Genomic DNA, 14,096 nt, shown 5'->3' on the forward strand with positions numbered 1-14,096 from the left:
GTATCTGATGAAGGATGGAAGAAGTTGGATCAGAAGGCTATGAGCACAATACAATTATTTGTCTCAGATTCATTATTGCTGAATGTATCAGGGGAATATACGACGAAGGATTTTTGGGACAAGTTAGGGACTTTGTACTAATATAAGTCTTTGGTGAATAAACTCTTCCTATGGAAAAAGATCTATAACCTGAGGATGAAAGATGGAGAATCGATGATTGAGCATCTGAACACATTTAATGATGTGGTAAGCCAGTTATTATCTGTTGACATTAAAATTTTAGATGAAGATAAGTGCATTAGTTTGTTGTGCTCTCTACAATATTCATGGGATAATTTGGTTATTGCAATAGGTAGCAATGCAACTACCTTGCAGTTTCATGAAATAGTCTCATCGTTGCTGACGGAGGAGATGAGACGGAAAAATATGGAAAGCCAGAATGGTGATCCCTTATTTGTATGAGGATGGTCCCAGAAGAGAAACAAAAATAAGTCATCGACTGGGAGATATAAATCTAAGAGGGAGATCTAAATATCTAGGAAAATTTGTAAAGGTGTTCTAGAAATGTGGAAAGGAAGGGCACTATAAAAGGGACTATAAATCTAAAGCTCCTAACAAAGGAAAAGGATCTAATGGTTCTCCTTCTACAAAGGTGAAAACCACCTCAGATGAAGGTGGGGATGTGTATGTGGCTTCTTCTTCAAGTACACATGTAGATCATGAGGCATGATTGATTGAATCAGGTTCATCCTTTGACTTCACTCCCCATAGAGAGTGGTTCTATGAGTATGAGAAATATGATGGTGGTGATGTTTTATTTGGGGATGAAAGGAAGGCTAGAATCGTTGGTTGGGAAAAGGTTAAGTTGAAGTTGCAAGGTGGAAGGATTAGAACACTTTCGGGTGTTCTTCATATTCCTGCATTAGCCAAAAATCTGATTTCTATAACCAATCTGGATGATGCAGGTGGAAAAATAGTGTTCGAGAAAGATACCTGCAATATGGTTTGGGGAGTACTGGTAGTGATGCGGGGATTTCAGACTAGAACTTTGTACAAGCTGCAAGGTAGCACTATTATTAATGGGTGCAACAATTCTATAGTTCCTGAAAGTGGAGAAGAAAATCTAGTGGTCTCTGGAGAAAAGACCATGCTATGGCATAAAAGGCTTGAACATATTGGAGAGAAGGGCCATAGAATACTTCATGGTAAAGTTATGGTAGAAGGTATGACTAATAGCTCTTTGGATTTTGATTTCTGTGAAAATTGTGTATATGGGAAGCAGGTTGAGTTTCACCTTTGGTGGTAAGAAGGCGAAACATATATTAGAGCTTTTTCATAGTGGTGTGTTTGGACCTATGAAGGTTCCATCACTGGTTAAGTCTGTGTAGTGTGTATCATTTATAGATGACTTCTCAAGGAATACATGGATATATTTCCTCAAGAAGAAATCTGAAGTCTTTGACAAGTTCAAAGAATTTAATTCTCTGGTGGAAAACTAAACAGAGAAGAAGATAAAGGTGTTGAGGAAAGATAACCATGGAGAGTTTTGCAAGATGGAATTTGAAGAATTTTGTAAGAAGTGTGGTATAGCATGGTAGAAGACTACTGCATACACACCTCAGCAAAATGGAGTTGTAGAAAGAATGAACAAGACGTTGATGGAAAGGGAAAGAAGCATACTTAGTGGTGCCGAGTTAGGATAAGAATTTTGGGCAGAGGTGGTGGACACTGCATGTTACTTGGTCAACAGATCACCTTTATTAGCGTTGGAGGATAAGACTCCACAAGAGGTATGGACTGTTAAGAAACCTTCTCTTTCACATCCGAGGGTATTTAGATGTGATGCATATGTACATGTTCCAAAGGAGAAAATAACAAAGTTGGATAGTAAATATGAAAAGTGCATCATTATTGGGTATAAGGATGGTTTAAAGGTTATAAGCTTTGGAACCCACTAATAGGGAAGGTTGTGTACAATAGAGATGTGGTGTTCAGAGAGGTGAAAGATGTTATTAAACATGAATTCCAACCAATGAAACCTGAGAAGATAGAGTATGAGCTTAAGGAGGAAGAATCAGACTCTACAACAGAAGAGGAATCAAAATATGAAGAGCCATAGACTCCGGTTGTGAGAAGATTAGTTCGAGAAAGAAGGAATCCAAGAAGGTCCATCTGATTTCTATTCAAATTTTTGTTTATCGATTATTGATGATCATCCCAGAACTGTGAAGGAAGCAGTGGATTTAGAGGATTTGGTGGATTTGCTGGCTGGTAGGAAACCCATTGCCAGGAAATGGGTGTTCAAGAAGAAGACAAATGCATAAGGAAAGGTGGAGAAATACAAATCTTGGTTGGTAGCAAAAGGTTATTCCTAGGTGCTGGGAATTGCTTTTGGTGATATTTTTTCTCTTTTTGCCAAGGTATTTTCTATTAGATTACCTTTATTAGTTGATGCTATTTTTGATTTTGAGGTAGAACAGATGGATGTGAAGACAACGTTTCTTCATGGGGATTTGGAAGAAGAGATCTACATGAAGCAACCTAAAGGCTTTATGGTGAAGGGTAAGAAAGAGCTAGTATGCAAGTTAAAAAAGTTTTTGTATGGGTTAAAACAGTCACCAAGTATGTGGTATCAGAAATTTGATACGTTTATATGGGGACTTGGCTTCACCAGAAGAAAAGTAGACCACTGTGTGTATTTTAAATCAATTGGTGACTGTGTTATTTATCTGGTCTTGTATGTGGATGATATGTTTCTGGTTGGAAGTGACAAAGAGATTATCTAGGATTTGAAGACCCAATTGTCCTCAAAATTTGTCATGAAAGATCTTGGTGTTGCAAACTATATTTTGGGCATACAAATTAAAAGAGATCGGGCAAAGAGGAAGATTTGCTTCAACCAGAGGAAGTATGTCGAGACAATACTGCAGAGGTTTAATATGAAGGATAGTAAACCGATGAAGGTTCCTATTCCTATAGGTGTAAAGTTATATGTTGAACAGTGTTCCAAGACATAAGAAGAGGAAGAGGACAAGTCTCATGTTCCATATGCAAGTGCAATCGGTAACCTGATGTATGAGATGGTCTGTATCAGACCATAGATTGCACATGAAGTGGGAGTATTGAGCAGGTTGATGTCAAAACTATGGAAGGAGCATTGGACATCAGTAAAGCGGGTTTTTAGGTATTTGCGTGGCACTAGTGATTATGGTTTGTGCTACCAAGGAAGACCAGGATTAGAGAGAGTTTTGGATATCTGTGTCTTTGTTGGTGCAGAATGGGCTGGAAATATGGATCAGAAAAGATCTACAATTGGGTATGTTTCTAAGCTATTTGGAGGTGTAGTCAGTTGGATGAGTAAGAAACAATTTGTAGTGGCATTATCAACTACAGAGGCAGAATACATGGCAGCCACTCATGCAAGCAAGGAAGCAGTTTGGTTGCAGAGATTGTGTTCAAATATGGGGTTAGTATAGTGAGCTATAAGGATATAATGTCACAACGAAAGTGCAATTTTCTTGGCAAAGAACCCTACTTATCATTCAAAGACAAAGCACATTAATTTTTAGTATCACTTTGTAATGATATGATAGAAGAAAAAAAAGTTGTTGCTGGTATAGGTGGACACTTTGAAGAATTTTGCAGATGCATTGACAAAATCCGTGAGCTTTGAGAAGTTCTCTTGGTGTAGAGAAACAATGGGCATTGCAAGGCTCGATAAATGACTTAGCTGTCCTATGGCCCCCTATGGAAAGAAAACAACAAACATGTGCCAACTATTTAATGTCAAATCCAATCATATCCAACTCATCAATAAGTAAAACCATAAAAAGAACCAAAGCAGCAATTTTGTATTGCAGCAACTCATAAATCATCATAAGCGAATACTAATTCTAAGTAGTATTGGAGCATCAACATACCATAACCAACTAATGTCAAAAAAAGAAAGGAAAATAATAATTGTCTCAAGCATACCAAAACCTCTCTCTGAGTGTGTCCCATTGTTTCTTCATCTTATAGAAACATACATGGTTGTCTAGATCAAAACTCACATATATACATGACTCCCATTTATGAGATCCATGTACATAAAGTAAAATTTTGACCCTTCATAACTAAAGATTCCCCTAATCTTGTATTGCATGTTCCTATTTCACTGTTACTACATCAGATGCACTGTCCATAATATAAGAAACATAAATATAACAACAACATGGCAATCATCATCATGATATACACATTTATACCTCCCTTTGAGATCATACATCACTGAGACTAAGGACCGGATAATCATCTCCTTCTCTTCATGTGATCATGTACCTCACATCACTTATGCATTCATTGTGAGAAATAAGCTTTAAAAACAATGGACTGCAATAGGGTCACTCTTCCCTATGTTTCTAACTAATGTTCCTTCTTCCTCCATATCTACTTGAAATTTCTAATTATGTGATGGAACCTATTGCATATTATGGTTTTTTTCATCATACTTGACCTGCATTCAGTGGCCTTATGCTAAAATGAGTTACAAGAGAAACACTATCCATAAAACCATACTTTGTGCCTAGGGACTAACCTTGACCTTGATCTAGGAGATTTTCTTTCATATGTGTGGCTTGATTCAGTTTTCCTTTAAACAACACCATACTGGTTTTTGTAAATCACATTGTGTATGTGATGCCATGTGATTGTACCCAATTCCTATCTTTATTAGAGGATAGTGTTGTTTATTAATAATCTTATCTAGAGACTTTAATGCCTTTGCCATTTTTTTTAACTTCTCATAATACTCCTTTAGGACCATAACCTCATATTCTAATGCTTTACAATGCATTTCCTTTTCTTGAAGTTGTTTTCTTATGATTTTTGTTCTTCTATTGGTTGCTTCTAATTCCATATTTAACATGTTTATTTCCTCAATCATATTCATTCCTTTTGTTTCCAATTCTTTGTTAGCATTCCTGAGATTGCCATTCTCTTTTAGTTCTTTCATTAATCCATCTACCTCACAGCAATATAATTCATTAATTGATTGATCTTCATGAGCCATAAGTATTTGATAGTGACTATTAGAATCTGAAGCTGAGTTTTCCTGGTCATGTGATGTCCTATGACTATCTTCATTAGAGTAAAATATTTTCTTTTCGAAGAAATTATTTTTAGCAACATTATTTCCATTCTCTTTATGATTTTGTTTATATGGACGTTTGGATGCATAATGGCCTACCATTCCACAATCAAAACATTTAAAGGGAAGCTTACCTCTGAATTTTGCAATTCCTACTTGCAATCTCCTCATGAATTTTTCTTCCTCCTCATCTGATATGTAGCTTTTATCTTTGGGTGATTCCTTCTCTTTCCCTTTATATGTGGATTTGAAATCTACTTCTCTCATATCCAATGGACCACCTTTTCTCACTCAAAGGATCTTAGGATCCCATGGAGCTATTCAACAATGAGATTTTTCAAATCCTGCATTTCTTCAATAGGAGAGAGTTTGGAATCGAACTTCGAAGTTAGTGATCTCAAAATATTTTCAATGATAGTAGTATCCTTTATTTCATCACCAAGATTTCTCATTGAGTTAACAATCTTGTTTACTCTAAGGAAAATTTCTGCAATTATTTTATCATTATGCATTTTAAGTGTCTCATACTGAATTCTAAATGTTTCAAGTTTAGAAATTTTTACCTTGGTGTCACCTTCATAGCTTTGGATAAGATTATTCCACATTTCCTTTGCGGTGTTCAGCTGCATGACTTTCACAAATTCAGACTCAACCAGACTTCCCAAGATAGAATTTATAGCGTTTGCATTGGTTTCATATTGTTTCTTCCCTACAGTATCTGTGGGACTAGAGCTTGGATATTGATATCCACCTTCAACAATTGCCCATGCATTTGTTCCAAGTTCCTACAAGTATGCCTTCATTATGAATTTCCAAAAGATAAAGTTAGGTCCACTAAATAAAGGTAGTCTAATATAAAATAGTCATTGACTACTCATCTTGAGCGATCTCCATTAAGCGATCAAGCTTCTACTGAGGTACCTTCTATGATCCCAATTTTTGGGAAAAATACTAAGAAGGGGCGAGGGGGGGGGGGGGGGGGGGGGGGGGGGGGTGGGGGGGGTGTTGTGAATAAGTATTTCAAAACTCACTTAAAAATTTCAATTTCTTATTTAGATTTATGTACTCTACTATCATTAAGTAAAAAAGCATATGTACGTGACTATGATGAAGGAAAACTGTGTATATCTAGGTAAGTAATTTTTCATATATTTAATCATATGTTTTACTTTAACTTGTGTATCATTACTTCATTAGCCTTTACTTAAACAATAACCATGATCAGTAAGAACAAAATAAACCATAACACATAAGAAACACAACAACACCTTTCCCTTTAAGTCCTCGAATTTGGAGTCGTATAAGAGGGCCCAATCACCTTTCTGGAAGGAATTCTTCTTGATAGGCTTGTCATGCCAAACCTTTCTCTATAACTGAACCATTTCAATAAGGATAAGGGCTTGGAACCTAGATTCGTTAAGATAATTCGGCTATTGGATCCTCTCCTACTGAGCTTTTGTGATGTCTATATAGTGTTGTGCTACCATTATTAATGTGTTATATTTAAATTCAATAGACAAGAATGCTTTCTTACCATTAACCTGCTCTGAGGGGGTGAATCCAGTGGTTTTATTCCATGTAGTATTATATGTCCAAGTGGCCTCTATAAGTCCGACTGCCCAATCCTTTTTTCTACTACTAATAACCTTGGTCAAGATGCCTTCTAATGCCCTTTTGGTCACTTCCACTTGCTCATTTCCTTGAGGGTGATATGTGTTGGACTTCCTATGTCTAATGTGATGCTTCTTCATTATCCCATCTATCAAATTAGAAGTGAATTGAGTTCCTTGGTTAGTGACTATTAGCTCTGCTACATGTCTTGAGATTTGGAGGACCAAATACCAGCTTGGCCATGTGTTTATGCTAAAAGGGAGCTCGCAGCAGTCTGTTTTATTCTTCCCCTTCATTTTCCTTACACTCTCTTAACTCCTGCTATCTCTATTTTCCTCCAAAATCCTCTATAAACCCCTATTCCCTCAGGTCCCCGAGTGCAAAGTTTAAACCCATATGACTATATTCACATGACCACGTGCCTTCACCAACTTTTCCCCGTCACATCCACATAAACCTGTGCGATCACATCTGCACCATCCGATCACCTACCGCGGGATCCAACGACATCCGCTCCTCCCGCACCCATGAATTGCCCGTGCTTTAACTCGTGATAAAGTGGTTTCCATCACATCCTGTCAGCCACGTGTCACGCGTTGAATGGGATCGCGTGCCCTCGTATGATTACCGCTGTCCCCTCAAAGGTAGTGTGATAAATACCACTTACCGCCCAAACCGTTTCCATGCTTGCTAAACCCCATGCACCTTCGACTGCCGATAACTATTGGATCTGCTTGCTTGAGATCCGACGGCCTGTGTCCATCCCGATCCCATGTCTCTTGATTCCTCCTGCAAAATGATTGTTGTCATTGATCCACCCGATCTAACGGCCAAGTTTCCTCCTCCATTCATCCGCCATGCAGTCTCCTTGTCCTCAATCATTCCTTACTTTCGAAGGATGAAGGTGGCCAGTGTTTAGTACTCTGTGTAGTTACTGCTCAACAACTGCATTTAACAGGAAGGATGGTTGCGAGAAGAAGGACCAGCCTCGAGCAGATAAATGAATCTAACAGCTATGGAACGTCACCCATACGACACTCCACCTGGTCGAGAAGGACAACAGAGCATCCAAGAAGATCAATTTTGTTCATTAAAGCAGGTAGATTGCATCAAAAACTCTATCAGACAGTTAAAGCTGTTGGTGGTCCATTATGACCCCTCCACGCATAGAATAACAGAACATTTTTGTAATCAACCTCTATATATACCCAGAAAACAGATGTAATGGAGGTTGATGGTTGTTGTTTTGATGTAAGGTTCAACTTCTAGAGACTGTAACTGCTTTGATACTTGCAACATCTCGTCGGCATTTTTAGCTAATACAAGCTTCTTTTGTTGTTAATTGCTCACTTTCCATCTCTTTTCTATTCTAGGCTGTGGTTGATCTGCATTTTTTTTTCTTGAACTGTTGATGTGTAGCATTAGAGGAGTTGTCATCCTACCTCTGTGTTACAGTCTTGCATGTATCAGTGAATGTATTGATCAGGTTTCTTTTCACTTAGTGACAGAGAGCTGTCATCCTATCTGTACACTAGGGAATTAGATTTGCAGACCTTTTTACTGGTTGCAGCTAGCCATCACAGGGTCCTGTGCATCTACTGGTGTGGTTAGTATTCTCCATATTCACCCAATCCTTAAACTGTGAGTAATTTGTGGTCTAAAGCCTTGTAGTCATGGGGTGTTCAAGCATGTCTGGAGTCAAGCAAAGTAGGAGTGGTTATCTTGCTCGAATATGCATCATTCCTTCCATTCATCAATTTCCAACATCAAGTTGAGTTTGTGATATCTCGAGCATCTCCGAGCTACAACCTAGGAGAGTTTCTTGAGGTGATAACATCGATTGGCGCCATTGATGGGGAGAGGAGGTTGAAGCTCAGCTTGCCTGGGAGAATGACACAGTTCCATGCTTTGATGATAGACAAAGTCTGGACACATTTCTGGTTGTAATCATCTATCTGGTGACTCTACTAGAGAACCTACCTAGTGGTGACTCCATGTTTTAGTTCTGGCTCAGTTTGTGAGGCATCCCTAGAGAAATCCTTAGAAATCACGAGCTGACCCAGTGCCTAACCCTGAGAAGATTGTCAAGTTGAAGAAAACATCACCGAAAGGAGCATTAAGATTAGGTAAGCCTAAGAAAGCCTATACATCTCTGAAAGATAAGGTTATAGCTGAGGATATATAGTTTGAAGACTTAGAGCCCAGCACTGTTAGTAAAGAAATTCCTTCTGAGATTAATAGAGCTCCTTGTTCAGTCAGTTCCCCTTTGGATCTTAGTCCAAAGAAAGCCTCCCATCTAGTCCATCATTTTCCTTCAGTTCTGTCATCTATTTCATTACTTCCTACCATTCAATCTGCCAGTATCCTTCCACCTACCCTAGTCATGGTAGGCCAACAAGCTCCCACGAAAATGGAAAGAATCGTAGCTGCTAGGTATGGATCTCTGGTCTTTCCTGTTCCTTTGAATGCTATGCCTGTAGGAGAATATCATAAATATATGCCCAAAGTCACTAGCACAGAGGGGGTAACAGCTGAAGAACACCTTGAGTCTTTTTATAGCTATGCTGATAACCTAGATATCAGTGAAGATGATGTGTGGATGAGAGTGTTTGTTCAGAGCCTTGATGGAGAGGCTAGGAAATGGTTCAGAGAATTGCCCCATATGTACATAACAGACATTGAGGCATTAGATGATGCATTCCTAAAGCAATGGGGAGATAGAAAAGACCTGCTCTACTACCATATAGAGTTTGGAAACATAAAGAGGGAAAATGGGGAAGCATTGCCTGATTTTAATAAAAGATTTAACTGTATGTATAGTAAGATACCAGCTGAAGTAAAGCCCACCCCCACCTCTGCTAAACTCACTTATGCCAATGCTTTTGACTCTGATTTCTGCCTACTTTTTAGAGAAAGAAGATGTGCCACTCTAGCTGATATGCAAGATGCAGCACTGGAGGTGGAATCAAATATCATGGCTGCAGAAAAGCTTAAAACACATGCTGATAGAAGGATGCAGAGAGGTGAGGCTTCTTCTTCCTCTACTTCATCTTCAAAACCCAAGTTAGATAAAATTACTAAGATGATAGAGTCATTGGCTGCTGAGATATCTAAGCTGAAAGTTGAGCAGAGTTCTGGGAAAATAAGGTTTTGAAACACATTTGCTCCAAGAAATCCAAATCCATTCAGAAGAGAAAATGAACAATTACAAATCATTCAGAGGGGTAAAGAAGCAAATGAAGAACAAAAAGTTAAGGCCCCTTTCGAAAATGTAGTCATGGAGGAGGAACGGTTTGAAGAAGTGCATGAAATTCATTGCATGGAAGATAATGGTAGTGCTACCTTTTTGACATTGGTTGCATACGAAGAATCATTACTACTGGACCAAAATAGTCAAGTGTGGGATAGGGAGGCTATTTTTCGGACTGGTGAATAGCAAATATATAATTTGAGGTCAAAAGCAAGCAATGTCAAGGAGATTCCTGCCCAAAAAGCTGCTATCCAGATAGAGTCACATAATATCAGATAGAAAAGACTGGCAACTGATCCATTATCCTCAAAGCACCAACTCAAGAGGTAAGTGGTCCTGATAAGTCCCCTTCCCCTTTTAGTTTTGAGTTAGAAGTCCAGAAGTTAAAGATATATGTGCCTCTGTTAGAACTTGTAAGGAGTGAAGTTTTTAGAAAGCCTATCCTTAAGGCTCTTGAGCTGAAAGCCATGCAAACCTCCACTGACTATGTCAATTTGCAAGATGACAAGCCTGCAGTTGTGCTTAGCCCTATGATCGAACTTGCTAATAATAATTCTCCATCATTCTATGTCTCCTTGACCATTCATGACAAAATCCTCCACAATTGCCTGCTAGACACAAGGGCCAGCCACAATTTGATGCCTAAAGCTATCATGGAAGAGTTAGGCCTTGACATCACCAGACCATATCATGATTTATTCTCATTTGATTCAAGAGAAGTGAAATGTCTGGGGTTGATTAAAGATCTAGCCATTACCCTAACTCAGTTGCCCATGAAGAGCATGATGATGGATATTTTGGTAGTAGATGTCCCTCCTAAGTTTGGCATGCTACTGTCTAGAGGGTGGATTAAGAGACGAGGTGGGACATTATAGAATGACTTATCTTATGCCACTGTCGCAGTTTTTGGAGGAGAAAGCAAGAGATTGTACAGGGAAGCACAGCTGGCATACATCATCAGTGATGAGAAGAATCCTTCCAATCATCCCATATATGCTGTGGACACCAACTTTGGAGCTTGTATTCTCCAAATTGAGGAATCTCAGAAGGCCTCAATGCAGATCAAGTAACCAGTAAATCAGGCCGAAGGAGAGCAAGGAAGTTAGGTTTGGGAGATGTTCTTTGATGGATCATGTTCCAGGGAGACTGCAGGAGCATGGGTGGTGCTGATATCTCCAGAACAAGAAAGCACCAATCTGTCTTTCAAGCTAGCTTTTCAAGTCACAAACGACATAGCAGAATATGAGGCTCTGCTACTGGGCCTTAATGCAACTAAAGACAGAGGAATCAGAAATATAAAGGTGTTTGGAGATGATGATCTTATCATTCAGCAAGTGAATAAAACATTTCAAGCAAAGCACCCAAGGTTGAAAGCATACAAAGATGAGGTATGGAAACTCAAAGATTCCTTTGATAATTTTTGTATCTCATATGTCCCTAGAGCTAAAAATTAGCTTGCTGATTCCCTTGTTGTTTCTGATAGCATGTTTATCCCTCCCATGCCTCCCAGACTAGTCTATGAAGTTCAAATGAAATATAGACCATCCTTGCCTGATAATGTCCAGCATTGGAAAGTTTTTGAAGATGATGATGAAGTGAATAGATTCCTGCAAGTCATTGATGAATTTTCCGAAATGCAAATTGACCAAGAAAATGAAGCCTTAGAAGAAAGTCCCCAGTCCCAACTTAGAAACAAAATTGGCAAAGATAGCATTGTCCAACTTCCCAACAATCATATACCCAAGGGCCTCGTTCCATTAGAAAAGTTGTTTGACCAGAATGATGTGCCTTGTAAGGCTGCCCAAAAAGAAGACCGATCTGCAGTCTGTAAACATAATATAGGGAGTCCAGATCAGCCAAGATACATAAGTCTGTCTACTCGCCCGTCTGCTGCCCAAAGTGCTAAATACTGCAATTTAATGAAGCAATTTGCTAATGTCTTTGCCTGGGAATATAGTGACCTAAAAACATATGATAAAAATATTATCTAGCATAAAATTCCTTTAGAGAAAGACACCATCCCTTTCAAGCAGAAGCTGAGACCAATAAATCCTTTGCTCCTCCCTTTGATTGAAAAAGAAATAAAGAAGTTACTAGCTGCCAAAATCATAGTCCCTATCAGATATTCCAAATGGGTAACCACCTTAGTGGTAGTGAGGAAGAAAAGTGGAGAAATCAAACTCTGTGTTGATTTCAGGAGCTTAAACAAATGCTCTAAGAAAGACAACTACCCTCTGCCCAAGATGGAGCATTTGCTGCAGAAGGTCTCAGGAGCCAAAGTGATGTCTTTCCTAGATGGATTTTCAGGCTATAACCAAGTTGTTGTACATCTAAATGACCAAGAGAAGACTGCATTCACCACTCCTTGGGGCACTTTTATGTATTCCAAGATGCCTTTTGGATTGATGAATGTTGGAGCCACCTTTCAGAGAGCTATGGATATAGCATTTGTGGGAGAGAAGGATAAGTTTGTCCTTATCTACCTTGATGATATAACAATATACTCCAGTAGCCATCAAGACCATTTGCAGCATTTAAAGAGAGTGTTCCTGAAGTGCAGAAGGTTTGGGATTTAGTCAATCCTAAAAAGTCACAGTTTGCTTTAGAGGAGGGCAAGCTGTTAGGACATATTGTTTCTGTTGCAGGTGTCCATATTGACCCAGAAAGAGTAAGAGCAATATAGACCTTGTCTATCCCGAGATCAAAGAAAGACATCCAATCCTTTCTGGGAAAAATAAATTTTGTGAGGAGGTTTATCCCAAATTTTGCAGAATTGGTTAAGCATATTACCTCCATGTTGAAAAAGGGGTCAGAGATTAAGTGGACTGATTCAGCAAGAAAATCCTTTGAGTCCATTAAGAAAGCTATTATGGAAGCTCCTACTTTAATCAGTCTAGATTACAGCAAGGAGTTTCACATATTTTCATTTTCCTCTGATGATACCCTGGCAGCAGTTTTATTGCAAACAGATGAAGAAGTTTCAGAGCATCCAGTGGCATTTTTCAGAAAAATATTAAGAGATGCTAAGCTGAGATATGATATTATGGAGAAACAAGCATATGGTCTTCTCAAGTCTTTGAAAGCTTTCAGAGTTTATATCCTGCATTCTAAGATAATTGCATATGTACCCTCTGCTTCAATAAAATATGTCTTAACACAGCTTGATGCTGATGGAAGAAGGGCTAAATGGATTGCAAAGTTAATTAAATTTAATATAGAATTGAAGCCCACAAAGCTTGTCAGAGATCAGGGCCTTGCCAGACTGATGGCTAAAGAAAATTGCAGATCACTGGACATAGATTTCATGGGCATAATTGCAGAAAATGATCAAACAGAAGAAGAGGAAGCAGCTGAACCAGGGAAAGAATAGTCATTAGCAGAAAATCTAGCTTTTTGTGATTGGTACTCTTCAATAGCTAAATTCTTGCTGAAGCTAGAAATCCCTCCAGGACTTAGTTCAAGTCAAGCCAGAACTGTTAAGCTCAGGGCAGCAAAATATTGCATTCATGAAAACCTGCTATAATGGAGAGATCCCTCTGGGATCTTGCTAAGGTGTTTGGAAAAAGAACAATCCATTGAGGTCATGCAGCAGTTTCATTCCAACATGTGTGGAGGACACCATTATTGGAAAACTACAGCCCACAAAATTCTCAGAGCTAGGTACTATTGGCCCACCTTGTTTTCTAATGTCTTTTCATTTGTTAAATCATGACACGTGCCAAAGATTTGAAGGAAAATAACAATTGAAGTCCCTGCCCTTAAAACCAATACATGCAAATGGTCTTTTCAGCAGTGGGGCTTGGATTTCATTGTAGAAATCAATGCACATTCCAGTGGCCAACACAGATGGATCTTATTTGCCACTGATTACTTCACTAAGTGGATTGAAGAAATCCCTACCAGGAAGGCTGATCATAATGTGGTCCTCAAGTTTTTGACAGAGCATATCCTCACTAGATTCGGCTGCCCACATAAATTAGTCATAGATAATGCAGTGTCTTTCAGGGCAAAAGAATTGGTGGATATGTGTGACTCAATGGGCATTAAGCTAGTTCATTCCACCTCATACTAGCCTTAAGGAAACGGCTTAGCAAAATCTTCCAACAA

The sequence above is a fragment of the Pinus tabuliformis genome, chromosome 3_2, assembly GCF_031772625.1.
Source record: "Pinus tabuliformis cultivar Carrire ecotype Pingquan chromosome 3_2, CPIR1, whole genome shotgun sequence".
NCBI classification, from domain to species: domain Eukaryota; kingdom Viridiplantae; phylum Streptophyta; class Pinopsida; order Pinales; family Pinaceae; genus Pinus; species Pinus tabuliformis.